This window comes from Pituophis catenifer, unplaced genomic scaffold, assembly GCF_029215685.1.
Source record: "Pituophis catenifer annectens isolate HBS135680 unplaced genomic scaffold, rPitCat1.0.hap2 SCAF_17, whole genome shotgun sequence".
Classification (NCBI taxonomy): Eukaryota; Metazoa; Chordata; class Lepidosauria; order Squamata; family Colubridae; genus Pituophis; species Pituophis catenifer.
In genome coordinates, this window is record NW_027256897.1 from 14433785 (window position 1) to 14455998 (window position 22214).

The 22214-nt window shown below is 48.8% G+C and overlaps 1 protein-coding gene across 1 annotated transcript in view; it reads left to right on the forward strand.

The window, feature by feature from the left end:
* The first annotated feature begins 5049 nt into the window (after positions 1-5049).
* FAM163B (family with sequence similarity 163 member B) overlaps positions 5050-22214 on the forward strand; it is a 46423-nt gene continuing 29258 nt past the window's right edge. The window contains exon 1 of the mRNA XM_070955630.1: positions 5050-5232. The gene's annotated coding sequence lies outside the window, so the exon portion shown is untranslated. The remainder of the gene's footprint in view (positions 5233-22214) is intronic.

The window sequence follows — 22214 nt, forward strand, 5'->3', positions numbered from 1 at the left end:
CATGGCCAGGTGTGTGATATTCCCTCATTACCCCAATTACAATGTGCAGATAAAAGGCCCAGAGTTCATTTCAAGTATGCTATTTGCATTTGGAATCTGTTGCTGTCAAGTCTCAAGATGAGATCCAAAGAGCTGTCACTACCAGTGAAGCAAGCCATCATTAGGCTGAAGAAACAAAACAAACCCATCAGAGAGATAGCAAGAACATTAGGCATGACCAAAACAACTGTTTGAAACATTCTCAAAAAGAAGGACTGTACCGGTGAGCTCAGCAACACCAAAAGACCTGGGAGACCATGGAAAACAAGTGTGGTGGATGACCGAAGAATTCTTTCCCTGGTGAAGAAAACACCCTTCACAACAGTTGGCCAGATCAAGAACACTCTCCAGGAGATAGGTGTATGTGTGTCAAAGTCAACAATCAAGAGAAGACTTCACCAGAGTGAATACAGAGGGTTCACCACAAGTTGTAAACCATTGGTGAGCTTCAAAAACAGGAAGGCCAGATTAGAGTTTGCCAAACAACATCTAACAAAGCCTTCACAGTTCTGGAACAAGATCCTATGGACAGATGAGACCAAGATCAACTTGTACCAGAGTGATGGGAAGAGAAGAGTATGGAGAAGGAAAGGAACTGCTCATGATCCTAACCATACCACCTCATCAGTGAAGCACGGTGGTGGTAGTGTCATGGCGTGGGCATGTATGGCTGCCAATGGAACTGGTTCTCTTGTATTTATTGATGATGTGACTGCTGACAAAAGCAGCAGGATGAATTCTGAAGTGTTTTGGGCAATATTATCTGCTCACATTCAGCCAAATGCTGCAGAATTTATTGGACGGCACTTCATAGTGCAGATGGACAATGACCCAAAGCATACTGCAAAAGCAACCAAAGAGTTTTTGAAGGAACAGAAGTGGAATGTTATGCAATGGCCAAGTCAATCACCTGACCTGAATCCCATTGAGCATGCATTTCACTTGCTGAAGACAAAACTGAAGGGAAAATGCCCCAAGAACAAGCAGGAACTGAAGACAGTTGCAGTAGAGGCCTGGCAAAGCATCACCAGGGATGAAACCCAGCGTCTGGTGATGTCTATGCATTCCAGACTTCAGGCTGTGATTTACTGCAAAGGATTTGCAACCAAGTATTAAGAAGGGAAAGTTTGATTTATGATTATTATTCTCTCCCATTACTTTTGGTCCCTTAACAAGTGGGAGGCACATATGCAAACTGCTGTAAGTCCTACACCGTTCACCTGAGTTGGATGTACATACCCTCAAATTAAAGCTGACAGTCTGCAGTTAAAGCACATTGTGTTTGTTTCATCTAAACTCCATTGTGGTGGTGTATAGAGCCAAAGATGTTAGAATTGTGTCGATGTCCCAATATTTTTGGACCTGACTGTAAATCCAGGTTGCTTCTCTCTTTGATTAGTTTCCATCCATTGCTTCTTGTCCTGCCCTCTGGTGCTTTGGAGAATAATTTGAACCCCTCTTCTTTGTGGCAGCCCCTCAAATACTGGAATACTGCTACCCTAATTCTTCTTTTCTTTAGACTAGCCAGACCCAAAACCGGAAGCCATTCTTCATATGATTTAGTCCATCCAGAAGACCAGTTAGATCTTGGTTTACTTATAGATTCACCTTCAGGCACCTGCAAATGCCTTGTTTTAAAGTTCTAAAGTGTAGGCAATAATCCATCAATAATAGTTCTTCATAATATAATATAATATAATTATATTATAATAATAATAATAATAATATATTATTATTATTATTATTATTATTATTATTATTATTATTTACTGACAAAGAAATAAAAGGGGACTAGTATAGATCTATTTCAAGCTATTTAGCTCTCATCAGCTAGCCTTTTGGGATTTGAAAGCGAATTGTGGTGAAAGTGACTGTCTGAGGGCTCCTGGATTGCTGATTGTCCCAAAGGTGCTTTTTCAGGAGGCAACTGGACTTTCTTGTTTTTTCTTCTGAAGACATTTCGCTTCTCATCCAAGAAGCTCCTTCAGCTCCCCATGACAGGATCATGGAGAAAGGAAGGATTTATACTCCTTGCAGACAGCTGATCATTTGCATCCTTTTATTTATTTATTATTTATTTATTACATGTATTTATATGCCGCCATTCTCCCGAAGGACTCAGGACGGCAAACACAAATTAAGAAACAAGTACAACAAAATCATAATTTAATCCAAATAATTAATTAGTAGTAAATAATAAAGCCCAGAATCAGTCTCTGATTCCTATTTGTTTGAAAAGCCAAGTCTTCAAGTCCCGATGAAAGGAGTGGAGATCAGGAGTCGTCCAGAGCTCAGTAGGTAATTCATTCCCGAGGGTGGGAGCACCCACAGAGAACGCCCTACCCCTGGGCACAGCAAGGTGACATTGGCTCGCTGTCGGAACCCTGAGGAGAGCGGCCCTATGTGAGCGAACAGGACGGTGAGAGGCAGGCAGGAGAAGGTTATGCAAATATCCCGGACCTAAGTCATGAAGGGCCTTATAGGTGAAGACTAGCACCTTGAAGCGGACCCGGAGAACCACTGGTAACCAGTGCAGCTCACGCAGGAGGGGTGTTATATGAGAGTAACGAGGGGCTCCCATAACAACCTGTGCAGCTTCATTCTGGATCAGCTGGAGTCTCCGGGTGCATCTCAGGGGCAGGCCCATGTAGAGGGAATTGCAGTAATCCAAGCGGGAAGTAACCAGGGCATGAGTGACTGTGTGAAGGTCATCTCGGTCCAGGAAAAGGCGCAACTGTCGGACCAGGCGAACCTGTGTGAAGGCCCCCCTGGTCACGGCCGTTAGATGGTCTTCTAGGGATAGCCGAGCATCCAGGAGGACACCCAAGTTGCGAGCCCTATCAACAGGTGCAAGTTTTTCCCCATCTATCAAAAGTGATGGATCCTCTGAAACCCGAGATGCTGGCATCCACAGCCACTCAGTCTTGGAGGGATTGAGTTTGAGTCTGTTTCTGCCCATCCAGGCCCGTACCTCCTCCAGGCAACGGGACATCACGGAAAGGGCATCTCTGGGGTGGTCTGGGGTGGAGATGTATAATTGGGTATCATCAGCATATTGATGATATCTCACCCCAAAGCCATGAATGATCTCACCCAGTGGCTTCATATAGATATTGAAGAGCAGGGGGGAGAGAACCGACCCCTGGGGCACCCCACAATTAAGGGGCCTCGGGGTGGATCTCTGCCCTCCTGCCCATACAAATTGAAAGTGACCCGAGAAGTAGGAGGAAAACCACTGTAACCCCACAAGTCGCTGCAGTAGGATACCATGGTTGATGGTATCAAAAGCCGCTGAGAGGTCAAGTAGGACCAGGATGGAGGAACAACCCCCATCCCGAGCCCGCCAGAGATCATTCACCAGAGCGACCAATGCCGTTTCAGTGCTGTGACCGTGTTGGAAGCCTGATTGGTACGGGTCAAGGTATTCCGTTTCCTCCAGGAATTCTGGGAGCTGTTGAGCCACTACAGTCTCAACAACCTTCGCGATGAAGTGAAGGTTGGAGACGGGACGATAGTTATTAAGTGAGTCTGGATCCAGGGAAGGCTTCTTGAGGAAGGTTTTAGGTGTTGTTTTTTTTTGACCCTTTTAGAGGGTCCTTGAAGCACTTGGAGGTTTATCTGTGTCCTCAGGGTCACCTGAGTGGTGCAAATGGTTCCTGTAGCCTGCAATTTTTCCTCTGGAAATCCATTCCCACTCCCACACCATTCCAAGGGTCTTCATCCCAAATTGTATAGCTAAAAGTCTGTAGAGATTCTCAGTTCTCCAAGTCATGGTTGTCCCAAAGGTGCTTTTTCAGGAGGCAACTGGACTTTCTTGTTTTTTCTTTTGAAATTGCTATCTGCAAGAAATATAAATTCTTCCATTCCCCACTATCCTGTCAGAGCTGAAGAAACTTTTTGGCTGAGAAGCAAAACGTCTTCAAAGAAAAAACCAAAAAGTCCAGTTGCCTCCTGAAAAAAGCTCCTTTGGGACAACCCTGACCTGGATGTCTGAGAAATCTCCACAGACATCCGGCTGATTGTGTGACAAACCATAATTTATTAAACTTGTACATCGTCAACGATTCTGGGAGGCTTAGGTTGCGGCTCAGGTTACAAGTCTCTCTTTTTGGAGCACCGCGGAAAGTTGGGGAAGGTGAACCGACGGTACTCGGCGATTGCCAGCATCTTTAATAAGCCTAATTCTAGCAAGAGAAGCATCTCCCATTCGCCCAGAGTCCCCATCCACACGCGTTAACAACGCTGCTGCTGGCCAGGGGAGAGCGGGACAGGGAAGCGCCCTTCGCGCCGCTCGCCTTGTGCAGGCGCCGCCGGAGTCCCTGGGGGGGGGGGCATCCGGGGCAGCGACCCACAACTAGCTGCTCTCGTGGGGACGGAGGCGGAAAACCAGCCAGACCGGGGTCGGGACCCTGTTGGGGGAGGCGCGGCTGACGCCCCGGACCAGAGCCGGCCTTCCACCTTGCCCAGGGCGGCCCCCGCAGACGGAGCGCAGCCTGTCCCACAGCCAGAGAAGCGGCCCCGCTGCCCGCTGCCCCTCGTCCCGGAGTCTCCATTGGCAGGCGGCGGCGGCGGCGGCGGCTGAGCGGGGCTGCGAGAAGCGGGGCGGCTTCGGCGCCGGCCAAGGGCAAGGGCAAGCGAAGCAAGGCTGCCGCCGCCGTTTCGGGGCTCTCTGAGCGCGGGACCGGCCTCCCACCCACTTCCCCGCGCCAGAAGCGGCACCTGCTGAGGGGGCGGGTCCGGCGCGGTGGAGGGGGGGTCAGAGGAGTGACGGCGCCCCCGCGGGGCCGCGTCGCGCGTGCGCGCCTCCTCCTCCCCCTCCTCTCGCCGAGAACGGCGGCGCGCATCCTTCGCTCCCGCCCGTCGGCAGCGCCCGAGCCCGCCGCGTCGCTCTGCCCTTTAGCCGCGGCCGGAGGCGCCGCCTCTCGAGCGAGCCTCTCTTGCCGGCCGAGCCCAGCTTTCCCGGGGCGGCAGGTGCGGGGGTGGCGCGGCTTCAGGCTCGGCCGCGACTGGCGGGCGGCTCTCCCCGGAGGGTCTCGGCTGCGGCGCAGCCAGCGGGAAAGCAGCTCCGTGCCGGCCGGCCGCCTCCCTCGCTCCCCGATGTGCCCCCGGCGGAAGCCCCGGCCAGCGGCGGTGCGCGCCTGAAGCAGACGGGCAGCTGCGCCGGCGAGTCCCGCTCCCTTCCAGGCATCGGAGGTAAGAGATGGACAGCTGTGCCTTCTCTGCCCGCCACCCCCCACCCCGGCTCCAGCTCCGGCCGCGCGTGACAGAGGGGACGGCGGAGCTTTTCCCGGAGGTGCCGCGGCGGCACTGCCGGTCGCCCAGGATACGGGGCTCGCTGCCGCCAGACGCGGCCCGCGCCGCTTCCCGAAACTGGAGCCGCCGAGGGACGGCCGGGCGCGGGAGGCAGGGAGCCGCTCGGGCGTTGCAAGCCGGAGCAGCCTCCGCCGCCCGCGAGAGCCGCTTCCCGAAAGGCGCCGGGGGGCGGAGGCGGTGCCCAGCCCGGGCCTGGCCTTTTCGGGCTGCGGGAGGGAGGGCTGCTTCTACGGGCGCCGGGCAGAGCAGCCGAGAATGTGGGGGTGGGGGTGGGGGATCCGGGAGCCTCGGCTTGGTCCGGAGTTGGGCAGAGAGCGGCCCGGACCGTGGCTCAGGCTTCTTTGCTTGGCCAACTGAACCATCCGAAGCCGAGACGGGCGCCTGTTGGGAGGAGCGGGGAAAGTGCTTTATCCCCCCCGCGGCCCTTTCCGGGTCTTTATTCCTCACGCCCCGAAGAGAAAGGCCGCCGAAAGGAAGGATGCTGGAGGCATCTCAAATCACAGCCAGGCCGGACAAAGCGCCCCGGCTCCCTGCCTAAATCCTCGGCCCAGGCCAAGGAGGATGCAGTTTCCGGAAAGGCCGGAGATCTGCGGCCACAGGTGTGGGGACAGGAGTAGGCCTGGGGGGCTTTCAAGAGGTACCTGGAGGACAGGTGTGTGGAGGACCTTTGCTGGGCTGCAAGAGGGCAGGAAGGGTCCAGTTGACCTTGGCTTGCCCCAGCAGGCTCTGCTCCTTAGTCGGACTTGTCTAGGTCTCTCTCTGAAGGCAGAAGTGCTGGGGCCGGAAGCCCTGGAGGAGAACTGCAGTGGGCCTGGGGTGTGAACAGAGGGTGAAGGAAGAGGCAGGCCCTGTTTGTGGTGGGAAGGGCTTGTGCCTCAACCCTTCTGAGAGAAGGGCTTGGAGACCACCACCCAACCCCAACCCCGTTTGGGCAAGAGGGTCACCCTCACCCTGCTGTTCTGTGGGGAACAGCACCATTGGTTCCTTGCAAGCTCCAGGAAAGAAGGGCAGATTCTCCACAGGGCATCCAGAGACTGACCAGGCAGCTTTTCAGGACAGAACAGGAGTGGGAATTGACCAGAACTCACAGCCAAGTTTGTGTGTGTGTGTGTGTGTGTGTGTATGGATGGAAAGGTGAGCAACTTTATTTGCAGGGTTGGAGAGAAAGGGTAGGAGGCCAGAAAATGTTTTGATCAAATGAAACAGGGAGCCCAGCTCAGGGAAAGCAATAGCCCTGCTTTGCTGTGGGGCAGGGGTGGGGGGAGATTCTCCCAAATGGATCCTTTCAGGGATTGGGGTGTCACTAAGCACCCGAGTCTGAGAATTTGCTCATTTTCAATTCCGCATCTGCATTTTGATGGCTGCCCACAAATCGTGGGCTGCGTGTTTGGTGCCTGCTCTCCATATGATGCCAAGTGTGGGGAGGAGGAGTGTGGCTGTGAGGTTAGGTTTTGTTTTGCTGTGCTGTGCTTGTTACAGCTGCAGCTCCTCTTCTCTTTATTCATCCTGGGGATTTCGAGGTCCCTGAGAGGGTCCTGCTTGCGGCACCTTGTCTTTTGGGGGGAGGGGGGAAATAGTTGAGCTCTTACTTCTGCTATCCTGTCAAGTGGGGATGAGCAGGGGGACCTGGCTGGCTGGACTGTCCACAGGTATGTAGTTTGGTTGCTAGTCCATTGTTTGGCTCCACAAATACATCCTGCCGTGCACTTTTTTAAATCAAAGAAATGAAGTAACAGATTAGTGACAGCACAATAAAGAACGTGTGTATATTGCAGTGTTTAAACTAAACATCACGGAAGTTGGAAAAAAGCATTCATTACACACGAGCATAAAATCCCTTTGGCCCTTAAACTCAGGGAGACCTTTTTGAAACATGTTTGGATCATAAACCAGAGGATTTTCCTCCAATTCACCCAGAAAGTAAGTCCTAGAAGCAGCAGCCAAGGTCACAGCTGGATGAACTCAGCCTTGTTATTTAGAAGGCTGAGTGAAGCATGTTTTGAACTCATGCTTCTCTGGCATCCACTCCTTCTGAGTGTCTCTTCCATCCCAGAACTGTCCACCTCTGGTTTTGGGGTCCACAGCCATGTTGCAACCAGACCCATGTCCCATGCCAGCCCAGCTGTGGCAAGATGGTGGTCAGTCCAGTGCATGTACAGCATTTCCACTATGTCATTGGAGCCAAACAAGAAAAAATGCAGGCTAAAATGCAAATTGTTGTTGCTAACCTATGGCTGATTTTCTGCTTTTTTCTATCTTCCATGTTGGTCAACAACAATGAAAAGCATGAAACAATACAAAATTAAAGCAATGCACATTAATCTCCAAATTAGAATTCTTGTTAAAACAATTAGCCCTTAAGAGTTTGGAGAAAAAAAAAGTAGGTTACAGTGTTCCTAAAACCTGAGAGACACAAAGAGGCTCAAGAATCCCTCATGCCAGAATAGATTTCCTAAATGTGTGGATATCTGGGAGTGTGGGAGGGTGGAGACCAAAGCTGAGGGAGCATTTTGGGTGGATGGAGTGGCTCATTGGGGGAGGGGGGGTGTTCTGCCAAGAGTCAGGTTCTGCCACATTTAGTGCCAGTTAAAAAGCAGAAATTTGTTTGCAAGGCTCATCTTTGTGCCAAGATTTATTTGGTTAGCTGGCAGCCAAAGGAAAGGAGACCAGCCATTGTTCCTTGCGGCAGCTTTGGAAAATTTGGTCTCTTTGATAATTTGGTTTAGGTCCCCAAAATGAAATCCCACAAATTCCTCCTCATAAGATAGAAGATAGACACTATCAAATGTGAGTTCAGAACTAAAATATTGACAGGCTTCTTCCAATCAAAATCTTCTTCTGATAAAATATGAGTGTGTTTGAATGTAACGTTCAGATTATGGTCTCTGTATTCCTTCCTACATTTCTCTCATTGCCATATTTCAGTGGTTTATGTTTCAGTAATGAAAACTGCTTTAATGGATTTGTGTTGGGGGGGAGGGGAAATAAAGCAAACATATTTAATGTAATCCAAATGTCATATTCAAAGAATTTTTAAAAGTTGTTCTGATTTTTTTATTTTTTATTTATTTTCAAATCAAAATGTTTTCTGAGTATTGGTTTCCCCCTGTTTACTTTGTGTCCTTCTCTGAGCAATGCTGGCTACATCAGATCTCATGTTGGAGAGGAAAATGAAGAAAAATATGGAGGAGGCCATTCCCTCGACTTATCTGGTTCTCTTTGTGTCATTTGCACCCCTTGGGGCTACTCAGTTTGAGCCCTCAGGGGAGCCCACAGTCAGTTAAACATGAAATGAGAAAAACAATAAAAAAACAGTCAGTCAGATGATCAGTTAGAAATCGGGTGAAAGAGAGGCACCCTCTGCTGGGACTGAGGCGAGGGGGCAGGGACATCTTCCTGTGGGGGGGGGGGGCATGGATGCATACAGAAGAGGTTGGGTTTTGGGAGAGAGTCCTGAAAATGAATTCCCATGAAGGAATGGCCCCTTCCATTTTGGGCGGCCAATTTTTTTCCATTTTGGCCGGCCTTTCAATGGGGAGTCCCGTGGCTGCTTTGCCACAAAGGGGGCAGATTCGTCATCCCACTTCACCAGCACTTTGTGCAGGTTGTGCTGTAATAGTCTCTCAAGTCTATTGAACCTTAGATGAGCATTACATCCTACCCCCCCCCCCCCATTTAGCTCTCTATTCTTTCCAACTTGGTGAGATAAACTCGCCAAGATTCACGAGTTCGGGCATCGATCCTGCCAGGCAGCATGGTGGATAGCAGCCCAGATTGCGGAAGCTGCTACTTCCAAAGTGGTCACAGAGGTTGTGTCTTTCAGGACCATTGCCACTGGCTATGGCCTTGGAGAAACCCAGTGCAGTGGGAGTCCTCCAGAATTGCCAACTTTGCCCATGAGGCTTCTGGGGAAACACTCCTAATCCAGACTCTGCCTTGGTCTCATTTGTGATGGACTATATTGTGTGTTTATTGTGTCAGTGTCAACCCTTAACCATGTTGATAAACTTTCTTCAGCACCATCTGTTTCCAGACTGGCCTTTGGGCTCTTCCAATGTGGACCCATCACTGTTGCAGTTGAGACCAGCAATACGGAGTGGCTGGGTCTTTGCATTTTTTTTGGACCCTTCAAGTCAGTGTTGATTCCTGGGGACTGTCTGGACAAGTCACAACAGTTTCCTTGGCAACCTTTTTTTGGAAGTGGCTTCCCTTGCTTTCTTCCTAAGACTGAGAAGTGCCTGGACCAAGGCACACAACTGGCTTTATGCCTAAGGCAGAACTAGAACTCGCACCCTTCTGGTTCCTAGCCTTGTGCCGTAACTGCCATACCAAATCCCTCCCCCCCACGATCTCTGCATATTGGGTACAAAATATGATTTTTGAGCCTTGTAATTTGTGCTTCAAGTAAGTTCTTTGGACTGATTAGTTTTATGATCCATTCGTTGGTTTTCTTGGCTATTCATGATATTCTCAGGAATTTCCTTTATCAGCAAAGTTTAAAAGCATCTGTGTTCTATCTTGCTTCTTCAAAGTCCAATTTTAGCTTCCATAGAGCTTGCCTTTTTGGTTTTATTGTGCAATGTACTTGAGTCAGTTTGAAAGTAGGCGGTGCCTAATTGAATAAATGTTTAAAAATATGAATATCTTTTCCAAAGTTACCCTACCAAATCCTGGTCTGTGGCATACGTTTTGACTGCTGCTCCTTTTGTTGCTGATAGGTATCTGATCCATGTTGCCCACTGAGTTGTTCTACAGATTTGCTGGCATAGTTTAGTTACCAATAAAAGAGAATATTTGTAGCTCAGGGAGGGTCAAAAGGTGCTCTCTGAGTTTGGTTGTTTTCTTACAGATGTTTCATTACCAAACTAGGCAACATCATCAATGCCAGTCACTGATGATGCTCACTAGTTTGGGTGATGAAATTCTGCAAGGAAACAACCAAACTCAGAGAGCAGCAAGGACCACCAGAGTTTATTTAGCATCTTTCTTGATTCTTCTGTTGCTCCTTGAATTCCTGTGGGCTTCTGACTTCATAGTGACCAGAGCATTTCTCTAACATTGTCTTCTAAACTTTCTTGTAAACAGGGAAGATTCTCTGAGGAATCTTGGAGGTTGATATCTCCACTGTGCAGAATTTCATCTTTCAGCTTTGCGTGTTGTTCTTTGAAGCAGTTTCCACCTGTAGGTTGGTGTCTTTTAGCACACCAGTTTGAGTTTGGAGAGCTTTGGGAAATTATCCTGGTTTGTATGCATCAGTTTCCATCTCGGGTCTTGTTCTAAGATTGCTTCTTCAGGCTTCTAACAGTCTCTTAAATGCTGTGTTAAGCTTCCTTCCTTGTCCACTTCTTGATTTTATTCCACAGTTTTTATGGTTCCTTAACAGGGAAGTTCAGGGCTTCAAAAGCAATTCCTCACTGGTAACATTTCTTCAAAATCAAATTGTGGACATTGGTTAGCTTCACTTGGAACTGCACATACACGGTGGGTGATGTGGTCCAGAGATAGCATCTGGGCATATCTTTGGTAATATAACTGAGCTTTTCCATCTCCATGTCTCAATAATACGGTTAATGTGATTTCTGTGTGCTCCATCTGGTGAAGTCCACATCCACAGGTTTCTTATGGCCTCTTTTTGCACACTCTCAGACTGTGCTGGAAGATCTTTCCCCTTAAGAGGGTTTTGTGTACAGACATTATAATTGCTCCTCATTAGTAGGAGGTCATCTGTGACCAGTTTGGTCCCTATTGAGAGCCACGGATTTTGAGACCTGATGTATGTCCCAGTTCCAACTCTCCAGCAGTTCACAGCTAAGACAAGAAAAAAACTTGATATACTGTAGCGTCATCGAGGGCCTAGAGTTCAAATAGCAGTTAGATTTTTATACTGCTCTACAGTGCTTTACAGCACTACCCGGGGCAGTTTACAATGTTAGCATTATTTACATATTTCCCCCAACGATCTGGGTCCTCATTTTTCGACCTCAGAAGGAAGGCAGGCTGAGTCAACCCTGAGCCCATCAGGACTGAACTTGTGGCTGTGGGCAGAGTTTGCCAGCAATACTACATTCTAACCGCTGTGTCACAATGGCAAATCTGGGAAAATGAGTTTAAATTTATGCCTGATAAATTTCAATAAAGACAAAAACAGGTCTCATAGCGCCTCCTCCTGGCCAGTAGCATTTATAACATAGAAGGTTTGTTTTGGTTTTTAATTTTTTTATAACAAAAAGTTTACACTGCATGATTCCAAGTGACTCTGGGCAATTTTGAAATTTACAGAGAACAATAAAACAATTAAATGATAAAAGCAAAAGGCAAAAGATAGTGAAAACCAGGAAACAACAATAAGCATCTTGCACTACTCAGAAGAGCTGGGTCTTTAGGCCCCTTTGAACCATGGGTGGGTGGGTCTTCGAACCATGGGTGGGGCCTCATTCTAGAGGGCTGCTACCAGAGAGAAAGGCCACTGTTGGGCATTACTTAATCAAAGGAGCCCAGAGCGCACCAATCCTGCCAGATTGAATTGGCCAGGAAGATACCTGAGGGCACAAGCAGTCCCTCAGGTACCCAGAAGGACTGCCATGAAGGACTTCACGGGTAATGACTGGCAAGTTGAATTGTTCTGGAAGAAATTTGGCAGCCAGTGCAGCTCGTGGAGCAGAGACGAGCATCTTGCATTCTGGGCCAGCTGAGGCTTCTGGATAACTCCATGGGGAGCTCATTGCGGTAGTCAAGTCACAAGGTGCCCAGGAAAGACTTTTGGACAACGGTTAACCATGAAGGAATCATGGGATAGGTAAAAATGAAAAATGATTCTCCTGCTTTATCTCCATTTCCTGTATTGTGTAATCCAATTTAAATTAATTTTGTCTTTATTTCTATAAGAGGAGCCCTGGGCAGCTCACAGCATAAAAATAAAACAAAACAAAAAATAAACACTAGTGCCAACAACTTGTGGTGCGCCCAAAGCAACCTCCCCCCCGCCCCCGAGCGCCTGCTGGGCTCCCACCTGGCTCTGACTCAACCCCCAGGTGAGGTTTTCTTCCTTCCTGTATCCACCTTCGGCCTTCTCAAGCAACTAGTGGCCTCTCCTCCCAGTACATGGTCGGCTGATTTCAGATTGAACCTGATGATAAAACTCTCGACCTCCTCCTCCTCTGCTTCCTCAGCTCCAGCTGAGGAACATAAATTTGGATCATTGTCCTATTAAAGGGCTGTCAGTGAAGTCTAATTGCTATTATCTGGTCAGTGATTGCATTGTGCTGTTTTTCCTCGGAAAGCAATGCTGCTCCTTTGATGGGCGGGTTTTCTCGCCCTGAATAATAAACCGGGTGATCTTCTGACTGAAAGTCCCACCTCAACTGGGCATCGGCACCCAGATCTTCAGAATGCTTTCATGTAGTCATGTCAGAAATTCCGTTAGTGGTCTGAGGGATCCTCGACCTTTCTCAGTCGCATGTTGAGTGCCATCATCTGACAGTCTCTGGTCAATCAGTTTTGTTTTTTTTAACTTGATTTATATGCCACCCTTCTCCGGAGACTCAGGGCTTGATAACATACCAAGAACGGTTGCAGGAACAAGTAAGAGAAGGACCAGGGGAGACAGGATAGCAGTCTTCCAATATTTTGAGGGGCTGCCACAGAGAGGAGGGGGTCAAGCTATTCTCCAAAGCACCCGAAGGTCAGACAAGGAGCAATGGATGGAAACTGAACAAGGAGAGATTCAACCTAGAAATAAGAAGGAACTTTCTGACAATGAGAGCAATCAACCCATGGAACCTTGCCTTCAGAAGTTGTGGGAGCTTCATCACTGGAGGCTTTCGAGAAGAGACTGGATTGCCATCTGTCAGAAATAGGGTCCAGAGGTGAAATCTAAATATATTTACCACCAGTTCTGTGGGTGTGGCTTGGTGGGCGTGGCAGGGGAAGGATATTGCAAAATCTCCATTCCCACCCCACTCGGGGGCCAGCCAGAGGTAATATTTGCCGGTTCTCCGAACTGCTCAAAATTTCTGCTATCAGTTCTCCAGAATCTGCTGGATTTCACCCTTGGGCTTGGGCAGGGGGTTGGACTAGATGACCTATAAGGTCCCTTCCAACTCTGTTAATCTGATACCATCTTCTCTCCATGAGGTTCAGCATGCACACGGCCACCTTTGCCCCTGTCCCTTAAAAAAGCCTCTTTCCCCAGCCTCCTCCTCCATGGCTACCGAAGTGCCTGCTGGGCAACTTCTCTCCTTGGGGGGCCCTGCTGGGAGTCTTGGTGCCTACTGCTGCTGTGTTTGTCCTTCACACACATACACACACACACACACACACACACACACACTCACACGTATTGCAGATAATGAAATATCTGCAATAATATAACCAAGCTCAGAGAGCAGCAAGGACTACACAGTTCTCTGCCTTCTTCCCCCCCCCCTCCTAAATTGGCTTCATTTCCTGGTTTCCAGCATGAGGCCTTAAGCACTACATGGAGCTGGCTTTCTGGGTGAGGAAGAGGACCTGGGTAGCAAGATAATAAGAATTTTTGTAGCCCGGATGTGGCAGTGCTGACGAGGCACAGAGCGGGAAGCTAGTCATGGAAATGGAGTGGGGCAGTCAGAAATTCTGGACTGTCTTCACATTGAAGAGTGGAACAGGGGAAGGATACCAGAAAGGAGCCCCCCTGCCCTCCCCTTCTTGGCCAGTAGAGGTAGGTCTATTGCATTTTTGGAACCCTTTGACTTGATTTGTTTTCTAAATCATGTTTGTGTAGAAGGTAAGAGATGGTTGCGGAAGCTGCTGCTGCATTTACAGAGGAATTTTCCCACCTCCAATTTTGTTTGCAATAGTTTTGCCTGGGAAATTGTGTTGTGGATTAACATACTGATGAATGCATACATTTGAACACCTTAATTTGGACATAAGAGCCTGTAGTACAGTGGACTAAGTACTGTTATTAACATCCACTGCTTGCAATTACTGCAAGTTCAAATCTCACCAGGCTCAAGGTTGACTCAGCCTTCCATTTATTTATTTTTTAAAATTTGATTTATATGCCGCCTTTCTCTGGAGACTCAGGGTGGCTTACAATGCGTTAAGCAATAGCCTTCATACTTTTGTATATTTATGCAAAGTATAAATATACAAACCCCCGACAAACTGGGTCCTCAATTTACCTACCTTAGAAAGCATGGAAGGCTGAGTCAACCTTGAGCCTGGTGAGATTCGAACTTACAGTAATTGCAGACAGCTGGTGTTAATCACAATGCTATCAGTCTGCTGAGCCACCAGGCCCTTTCAAAGGTAGGTGAAATGAGGACCCAGATTGTGGGGGCGATAAGCTGACTTTGTATAAATATACAAAAGTATGAAGGCTATTGCTGAACGCATTGTAAGCCGCCCTGAGTCTCCGGAGAAGGGCGGCATATAAATTAAAGCAAAAAAAAAAAAAAAATGTCTCTCTCTGCACAAGAGACCAAGAGCAATATGGCCATTAACATTGGTATCTAACAGCAACGGGGCATCCCAGGCCAAAAATGATCCCAATAGTTATTCAGTCTGTTGTTCACGTTCTCAAAGTTGCTCTTTGTTTTTACATTAGTTTTTCTTTTAAATTTTCTTCAATTCAGTTCAATTCATATTTGGCTGGCTGGTTTCTGCTCTTTTGTAAGAGCCAGTCGACCATCTGCAATTATTGCTGCCTCCCTCCTTGGGACCAGACGGCCCAAGAGGACAGCTGAGGTGGGTTGCAGCGGACTTTCCTTTCTGCCAGCCGCAGAAGCAGGGCCCCCAGTTTATTGAGAAGGGCCAGAAGCAGGCTGTTGAGAAGGGCCCTGGTGGACACTGGTTGGTCGCAGAGGGGCAGCCACACCAGGAACCCGAAGGCTGTGAGGTCATCCTATTGGCTGGCACTGTGCTGATCTCTCCCCTCCCCCCCCCCAAGAGCTGCTCTACTTTGTCAGTTTGCAAAACTGGGGGAAGAGGCTTTGCTGATCCAGGAAGGTGCCACTTCTGAAAGTCATTTTAGGAAATCAGCACATATTAGAGGAGCATCTCGGAGACCTTGAACAGAAGGGAGCTTTGTGGCATCTCAGCCCTAGAAGCTGAGGTCATCCTCCTCCTTCAGCATTGTCCCCAAGGTCTCTGTCCCACCCCTCAGGGACTTCCTGTTTTGCTCCCACTCCTCTCTTGCATAGGGACACAGGAACCAGCTTCCAGCATGCCCAAAGACCCCCTCCTCCTCCACTGTTTCTTTCCTGATGCAGTTTCCTCCTCCAATCGCCCCTCCCCAGTCCTTCCTCTCAATTTCTTTTTTTTGACTGGACACACCAAGTGTAGAAGTGTAATATTACACATAGTATGTTATATGTTGCTAATCTGGTTTAGCAGATTGTGTAAACTGAGGCTATGTGTTTGGGAAGCACAGAAAGCAGATTCTTTCAGCAATCAAACAGCATGTTGTACGAATCCTTCCACTGGGTGGCCTGTATGAAACATACCTGCCAGTATTAAAAATAGTGGAGACATTCCAGCCTTAAGCTGAATTGAGGGTATACCAACTGAAATTAACAGTTATGTCTTATATCCTTATGTATGTACACTGAGAGCTTATGCACCTCGTGTGTTCAATCATTCTTGGCCAATAAATCTGTCCTGTCCTGTCCTGTCCTGTCCTGTCCTATCCTATCCTATCCTATCCTATCCTATCCTATCCTATCTAAATTCTTCATTCCATCCCCCCTCCCCTCCCCACTGGGCAGCTGCAGACTCTGGCTGTTCCCTAGGCAGCCTCTCTGGGTCCAGCCATTCCCCCATATCGTTAGAGCTTCTGAGGTGAACAGCTCCTTTGAGATTTTGCAATATAGCTGGTGACTTAAGATACCTGGGGGACATCACCAACAATTAACTTCTTTGGCCCCTTTTATCCTGGTTAGATCCTTTTGACCAACTAGCTTCCCTTTGAGGACAAGATCAAAGCAAACAAAGAGGTAAAGTCTGCCTTTCCTTTGATTTTCTTCTGATGGAGACAAAAAAGCTGTGTTTTGTTGCCTTTAGGTTATTTTTTTCCTCTTTGATCAGTGGAGAGCTCTCTCTACATGCCACTGTTTCCTAAGTGCCCTCCCCCCCACCCCAATTTTCCTTACTGGTGGGTGGGTGGTCTTTGGGCCAACCATCCTGCACTGTCTTTATTCTGCCTGTGTGATCCTGAGTAGCCCTTGTTGAAATTGTCCCTTCTGAAATCCACTGTTCCTGAGTGTTAGTTTATTTAACAACCTGGACTGGAAGTTGACACAGTCACTTTTTCCAAAGAGGGCGATTCCATCAGTACTGTGGGTGGGAGGGGCAGAGATGGTGGGAGCTGGGGGCCATATCGTGTTGTGGGGGCACGCACCCGCTGTCTTCAAGCGGTGGCGTGCTCCGGTCCCCAATGCTCTCCTCGTTCCCTGGGTTGTCCAGAGCCTCAGAGCCCGAGCCTTAGGCTGATGCTGTGCAACGCCAGGTCCGTGGTCAACAAAACCCTCCTCATTTGCGAGCTGATTCAGGACGGGGGAGCGGACCTGGCGGGTATTACAGAGACCTGGTTGGGCCAGGAGGGGGGGTCATAAAGGAAGGTCTTGATCCTAGGGAGGCCACTGTACCTCAGATAGCCAGATGTGAGTCTCTCCTTGTGAAGTGGGGTCATGGGATGCAGGTGGGCTTGCTCCCGGCCGCGTGGTAGCGGCCCTGCCCGAGCTCCTCAACGTAATAGCCGGGGTGGCGGTTGATACCCCCAGGCTTTTGGTCATGGGGGATTTCAACCATCGGTTTTCACCATCTGAGGTGGCTCGGGAGTTCATGGCTTCCATGACAGCCATGGACCTGACCCAGTTAATTCATGGCCCTACTCACATGGGAGGACACACTCTGGACTTGGTTTTTGTCTCTGATCAGTGGTTGAATGGCCTAGATACAGGGGATATAGCCATCGAACCCTTGTCATGGTCAGACCATTCTCTCCTTAGACTTGACCTTCTGACTGCCACACCCCACCACAGGGAGGCGGAACTGATTAGGTGGTTCCACCCCAGGTGCCTGATGGATCCTGATAGGTTCCAAATGGAGCTTGGACTCTGGCTCACGACTCGACTGAAGACCTGGTGGCCGCCTGGGATAGGACGGCCGCTGGTGCTTTGGACCGGGTCGTGCTTTAGCGGCCTCTGACCCAGCGCCGAACCTGTCCAGCTCCTTGGTTCTCTGAGGAACTGAGGGAGATGAAGCGCCGGAAAAGACGCCTAGAGAGTGGTTGGAGGGCTAGTCGTTCCAAATCCGACCAAACACTGGTGAGGTCTCATATTAAGACCTACTTAGTGGTGATAAAAGCGGCAAAGTGTAATTACTTTTCCGCTCTTATTGCATCGGCAGATAACCACCCAGCTGCCCTGTTTAGGATGACTCGCTCCCTTCTCCACCTGGGAGCGCGGGAAGACCCCTTGCAAGGGCGTGCTGAGGATTTTGCGCATTATCTGCACGATAAAATCGCTCAAATTTGGGAAGGCTTGAACTCTGACTGGGTAGGTTCAGGCGGGATGTCTGAGGCGGGACTTGAGAATGTTATCTGGGATGAGTTTGACCCTGTAACTCCTGAGGATGTGGACAGGATGCTGGGGAGGTTGAACGCAACAACATGCTTATTGGACCCGTGTCTCTTCTGGCTGGTGCTGACTACCCAGGAGGTTACACGAGGCTGACTCCAGAGGATTATAAACGCTTCTTTGAGTGAGGGTTTCCTGCCTCCCACCTTGAAAGAGGCGGTGGTGAGGCCCCTCCTCAAGAAGCCCTCTCTGGACCCAGCTGTTTTGGCAAACGTCCAGTCTCCAACCTTCGCTTTGTGTCAAAGGTTGTTGAGAGTGTGGTGGCATGACAACTTCCCCAGTACCTGGGGACGAAACTGTCTATCTAGATCTGTTCCAGTCCGGCTTCAGGCCTGGGTACAGCATGGAAATGGCATTGGTCGCATTGATTGATGATCTCTGGAGGGCTTGGGACAGGGGCTGTTCCTCTGTTCTGGTCCTATTAGACCTCTCAGCGGCTTTTGATACCATCGACCATGGTATCATGCTGCGCCGGCTGGAGGGGTTGGGACTGGGAGGCACCGTTTTATGGTGGTTCTCCTCCTATCTCTCCAACTGGTCGCAGTCTGTGTTGGCAGGGGGGCAGAGGTCAACCTCAAGGCACCTTGTTTGTGGGGTGCTGCAAGGGTCGGTCCTCTCGCCTCTCCTGTTCAACATTTATGTGAAGCCGCTGGGTGAGATCATCCGTGGTTTTGGGGTGAAGTGTCATCTGTACGCTGATGACACTCAGCTGTACATCTCCACCCCAGACCACCCCAATGATGCCCTTGAAGTGATGTCCCGGTGCCTGGAGGCCATGTGGGTCTGGATGAGGAGGAACAGGCTCCGACTCAACCCCTCCAAGACCGAGTGGCTGTGGTTGCTGGCATCCCGATATAGCCAGCTGGTGCCATCACTGGCTATTGGGGGCGAATCGCTGGCCCCCACGGAGAGGGCTCGTAACTTGGGCGATCTCCTGGATGCACGGCTGTCTTTAGAAGAGCATGTGATGGCCGTGACCAGGGGGGCTTTTTATCAGGTTCGCCTGATACGCCAGTTGCGCCCCTTTCTGGATTGGGACTCCTTATGCACGGTTACTCATGCCCTCATCACTTCCCACCTGGACTACTGTAATGCTCTCTACATGGGGCTCCCCTTGAGCACCCGGAGGCTCTAACGGGTCCAGAATGCGGCCACTCGGGTGATTGTGGGGGCGACATGGTGCTCCCATGTAACACCTCTCCTGCGCGAGCTGCACTGACTTCCGGTGGTCTTCCGGGTGCGCTTCAAGGTATTGTTCTCATCTTTAAAGCGCTCCATGGCTTAGGGCCTGGGTATCTATGAGACCACCTTCTGCCACCGATAACCTCCCACCGGCCAATACGCTCCCACAGAGAGGGTCTCCTCTGGGTGCTGTCAGTCAAAAAATGTCGACTGGCAGCCCCCCAGGGGGAGAGCCTTCTCTGTGGGGGCACCTGCCCTCTGGAACGAGCTACCCCTAGGGATACGACTGATCCCGGACCTCCGTACTTTCCGCCGGGCCCTGAAGACATTTCTATTTCAGCAAGCTGGGCTGGCTTAAAATTTTTAAATGGTTAATTTTATGGGTAAGGGGTTTTAAATTGGGGATGCCAAATTGATTTAATTATGTTTTCAATTATTTTAACTTTCATATTGTATGTATTTTAATCTTGGCTGTTCACCGCCCTGAGTCCTTCGGGAGAAGGGTGGTATAAAAATTTAATTAATTAATAAATAAATAAATAAATAAATAAATAAATAAATAAATAAATAAATAAATAAATAAATTTTCCACTGCTTTGATCTTTACAGGCAGCCTTTCTCAGGTCTGGGAGAGCTGATCCCTGGGTTCTTCCTCAAGTCTTCTTTAAAACAAGGTAGACATCTAACCAAATGTTGGGACTTGTAGTCCCAGTCGGTTGAGTTTTCCAGCAGAGGTCTGAGACTAGCCAGTCTCCCTAGGGCCATCTCTTCTCGGGACTCAGGATACGCTTCTATTTTGCTTCTATTATGCTTCAGAGGACCCACTTTCTGATTCCCTGGTCATCTTGGCCAAAGACCTTCTTTGGAGGTCTTCCCTGTAGACCTCCCTTTTGTCAGAACTGCCACCTCGTATTCGCCTTACACCTTTGCTTCACTGCCAAGAGCTATAGAGGGGAGGGAAGCTGAATAGATGCCAACTGGAGACTCAAATTCAAGGACCACTGCTCCAAAGGAATGTAGCCACATACCAAGGATGACTCTTCCAACATCATCTAGTTTGAATATGATGGGACAATTGAGGACTAACCGGAGGAGTGGAGTGGGGACAGGATCCTGAGAAAAGGGATTTATGCTTGGGAATTTGGCAAGCAAATTTTAGATCCGGTTTTGCCTTATTGTACTGCACTTCACCTTTAGTAAAGACTCTTTTTCTCATAAATGAAGTCATAGATCATTCTCACTTAGGGTTCAGGTCAAAGCAGCTGTGACACCTTCTCTGGACCTCCCAAAGGTGCTTTTTCAGGAGGCAACTGGACCTCCAGACTGGAAGGTCTGCGTTACTGTAAGTGGAAAGAGATGCTGCGGCTTCTTTCTGAAGGCAGGGAAGGCACTGTGCAGTGTTTAAATCTAAGGAATTCTCCCTAAAAGCCTGAAAAGTGCGGTATGAACCTTATTTCAGCCAGGATGCCCTCTTCCATCTTAATTTTTCATTTCCACGAAGGTGTGTTTGCATGTGTACATCACCTTAAAATTATTTGTAAAAATAATAAAGGTGGGATACAAATAAAAATCTCGGGGGGGGGGGAGAGTTAAAGTAGCTGCAGCTGGTGGTTTCTCTGGGGGCTTCCTTGTAGCAGGACCCCAAAATACTAGCCTGCCCACGGTGATGCAGTGGTTAGAGTGCAGTATTGCAGGCTACTTCCACTGACTGTCAGCTGCCTGCAATTTGGCAGTTCAAATTTCACCAGGCTCAAGTTTGACTCAGCATTCCGTCCATCCAAGGTGGGTCAAATGAGGACCCAGATTGTTGGGGGCAAGAGGCTGACTCTGTAAACCGCTTAGAGAGGGCTGGAAAGCACAGTGAAGCGGTATAAGTCTAATTGCTATTGCTATTGCTACCCCTCGGGTGGTGCCTTGTTTGGAGCCATCGAAGGCTTTGGATGGGTGCACCTCCACTGGATGCTGGGAAATGGGTTCCTGACCTGATTCCTTGTTACAGAGGGCATGGATGGGGAAGAGAAAGCGCACAGCTGGAGGAGACACATTTAAATCTGAGATTCTGTGACTCTGCATTGCAAGGTCTGAAATTCCAGTCATGCTCGGCTTCCTTGGCATAGACAGCATAGCGGCAAAACAAACTGGAAATCTGATCCAGGATTTAGGAAAATAAAATAAGACAAAATAAAGGATCAGGAGAAGTGATAATACTGCTCTATGCTACACTAGTGTGGCCACCCCTGGAACACTGCATACAGTTCTCGTTTGCCACAATGTAAAAGATATGCTGAGACTCTGGAAATAGTGCAGAGAGAAGGACAGCAAAGGCAATCGGGAATGGAGGCTAAAGCATATGATGAATGGCTGGCCAAATGAGATCGATGAGGTCTTGAGTTCTGGGTGACTACATGAAGTCCAGTCTAGTCAAGAGTGAAGGGATTTCTTTCCTCAAGTCTCCATATACTCGGCTCCTTCAGTTTTCTGAATAGGACTTGGCCTCTAGTCCCTGGTCATCTTCATGGAACTTCTCTGCATCTTTCCCATTATTTATTTATCCACTAGATTTTTATCCAATCTTTGTTATTTTATAGGTAACTCGGTGTGACAAAAATACCTACTGCTCCTTCCTCCTATTTCCCCCAACAACCACGCTATGAGTTGGGTTTGGCTGAGAGAGAGGAACTTGGCCCAGAGTCATCCAGCCACCCAAACTCCTGGTTTCTAGGCTGGGGTCTTCAACACTAGACCAATATCTCTGAAACCTGGAACACAACTGGACACATGACTGAAGGTGAAGTCCAAAGCAGATTTGGAATTACCACCTGGGAAATGTTCTGTGAACTACATTTCTGTTTTCCTTGCAGAAAGAGTGTTGGATCACTTTGCGGTCAATACTGTACCCTTTTTTTTTTTAAACAAATGTTATTGCCAGTATTTTTTTTTCCAAGCCTAGTATCTGTCATTCTATATACTACTACAACTCATGAGCTTTAGCTAGACAAAATGGTGCATCGTAAGTCAACCATTTTTGAACCAAAGTATCTCAAATGGGCTAATGTATAG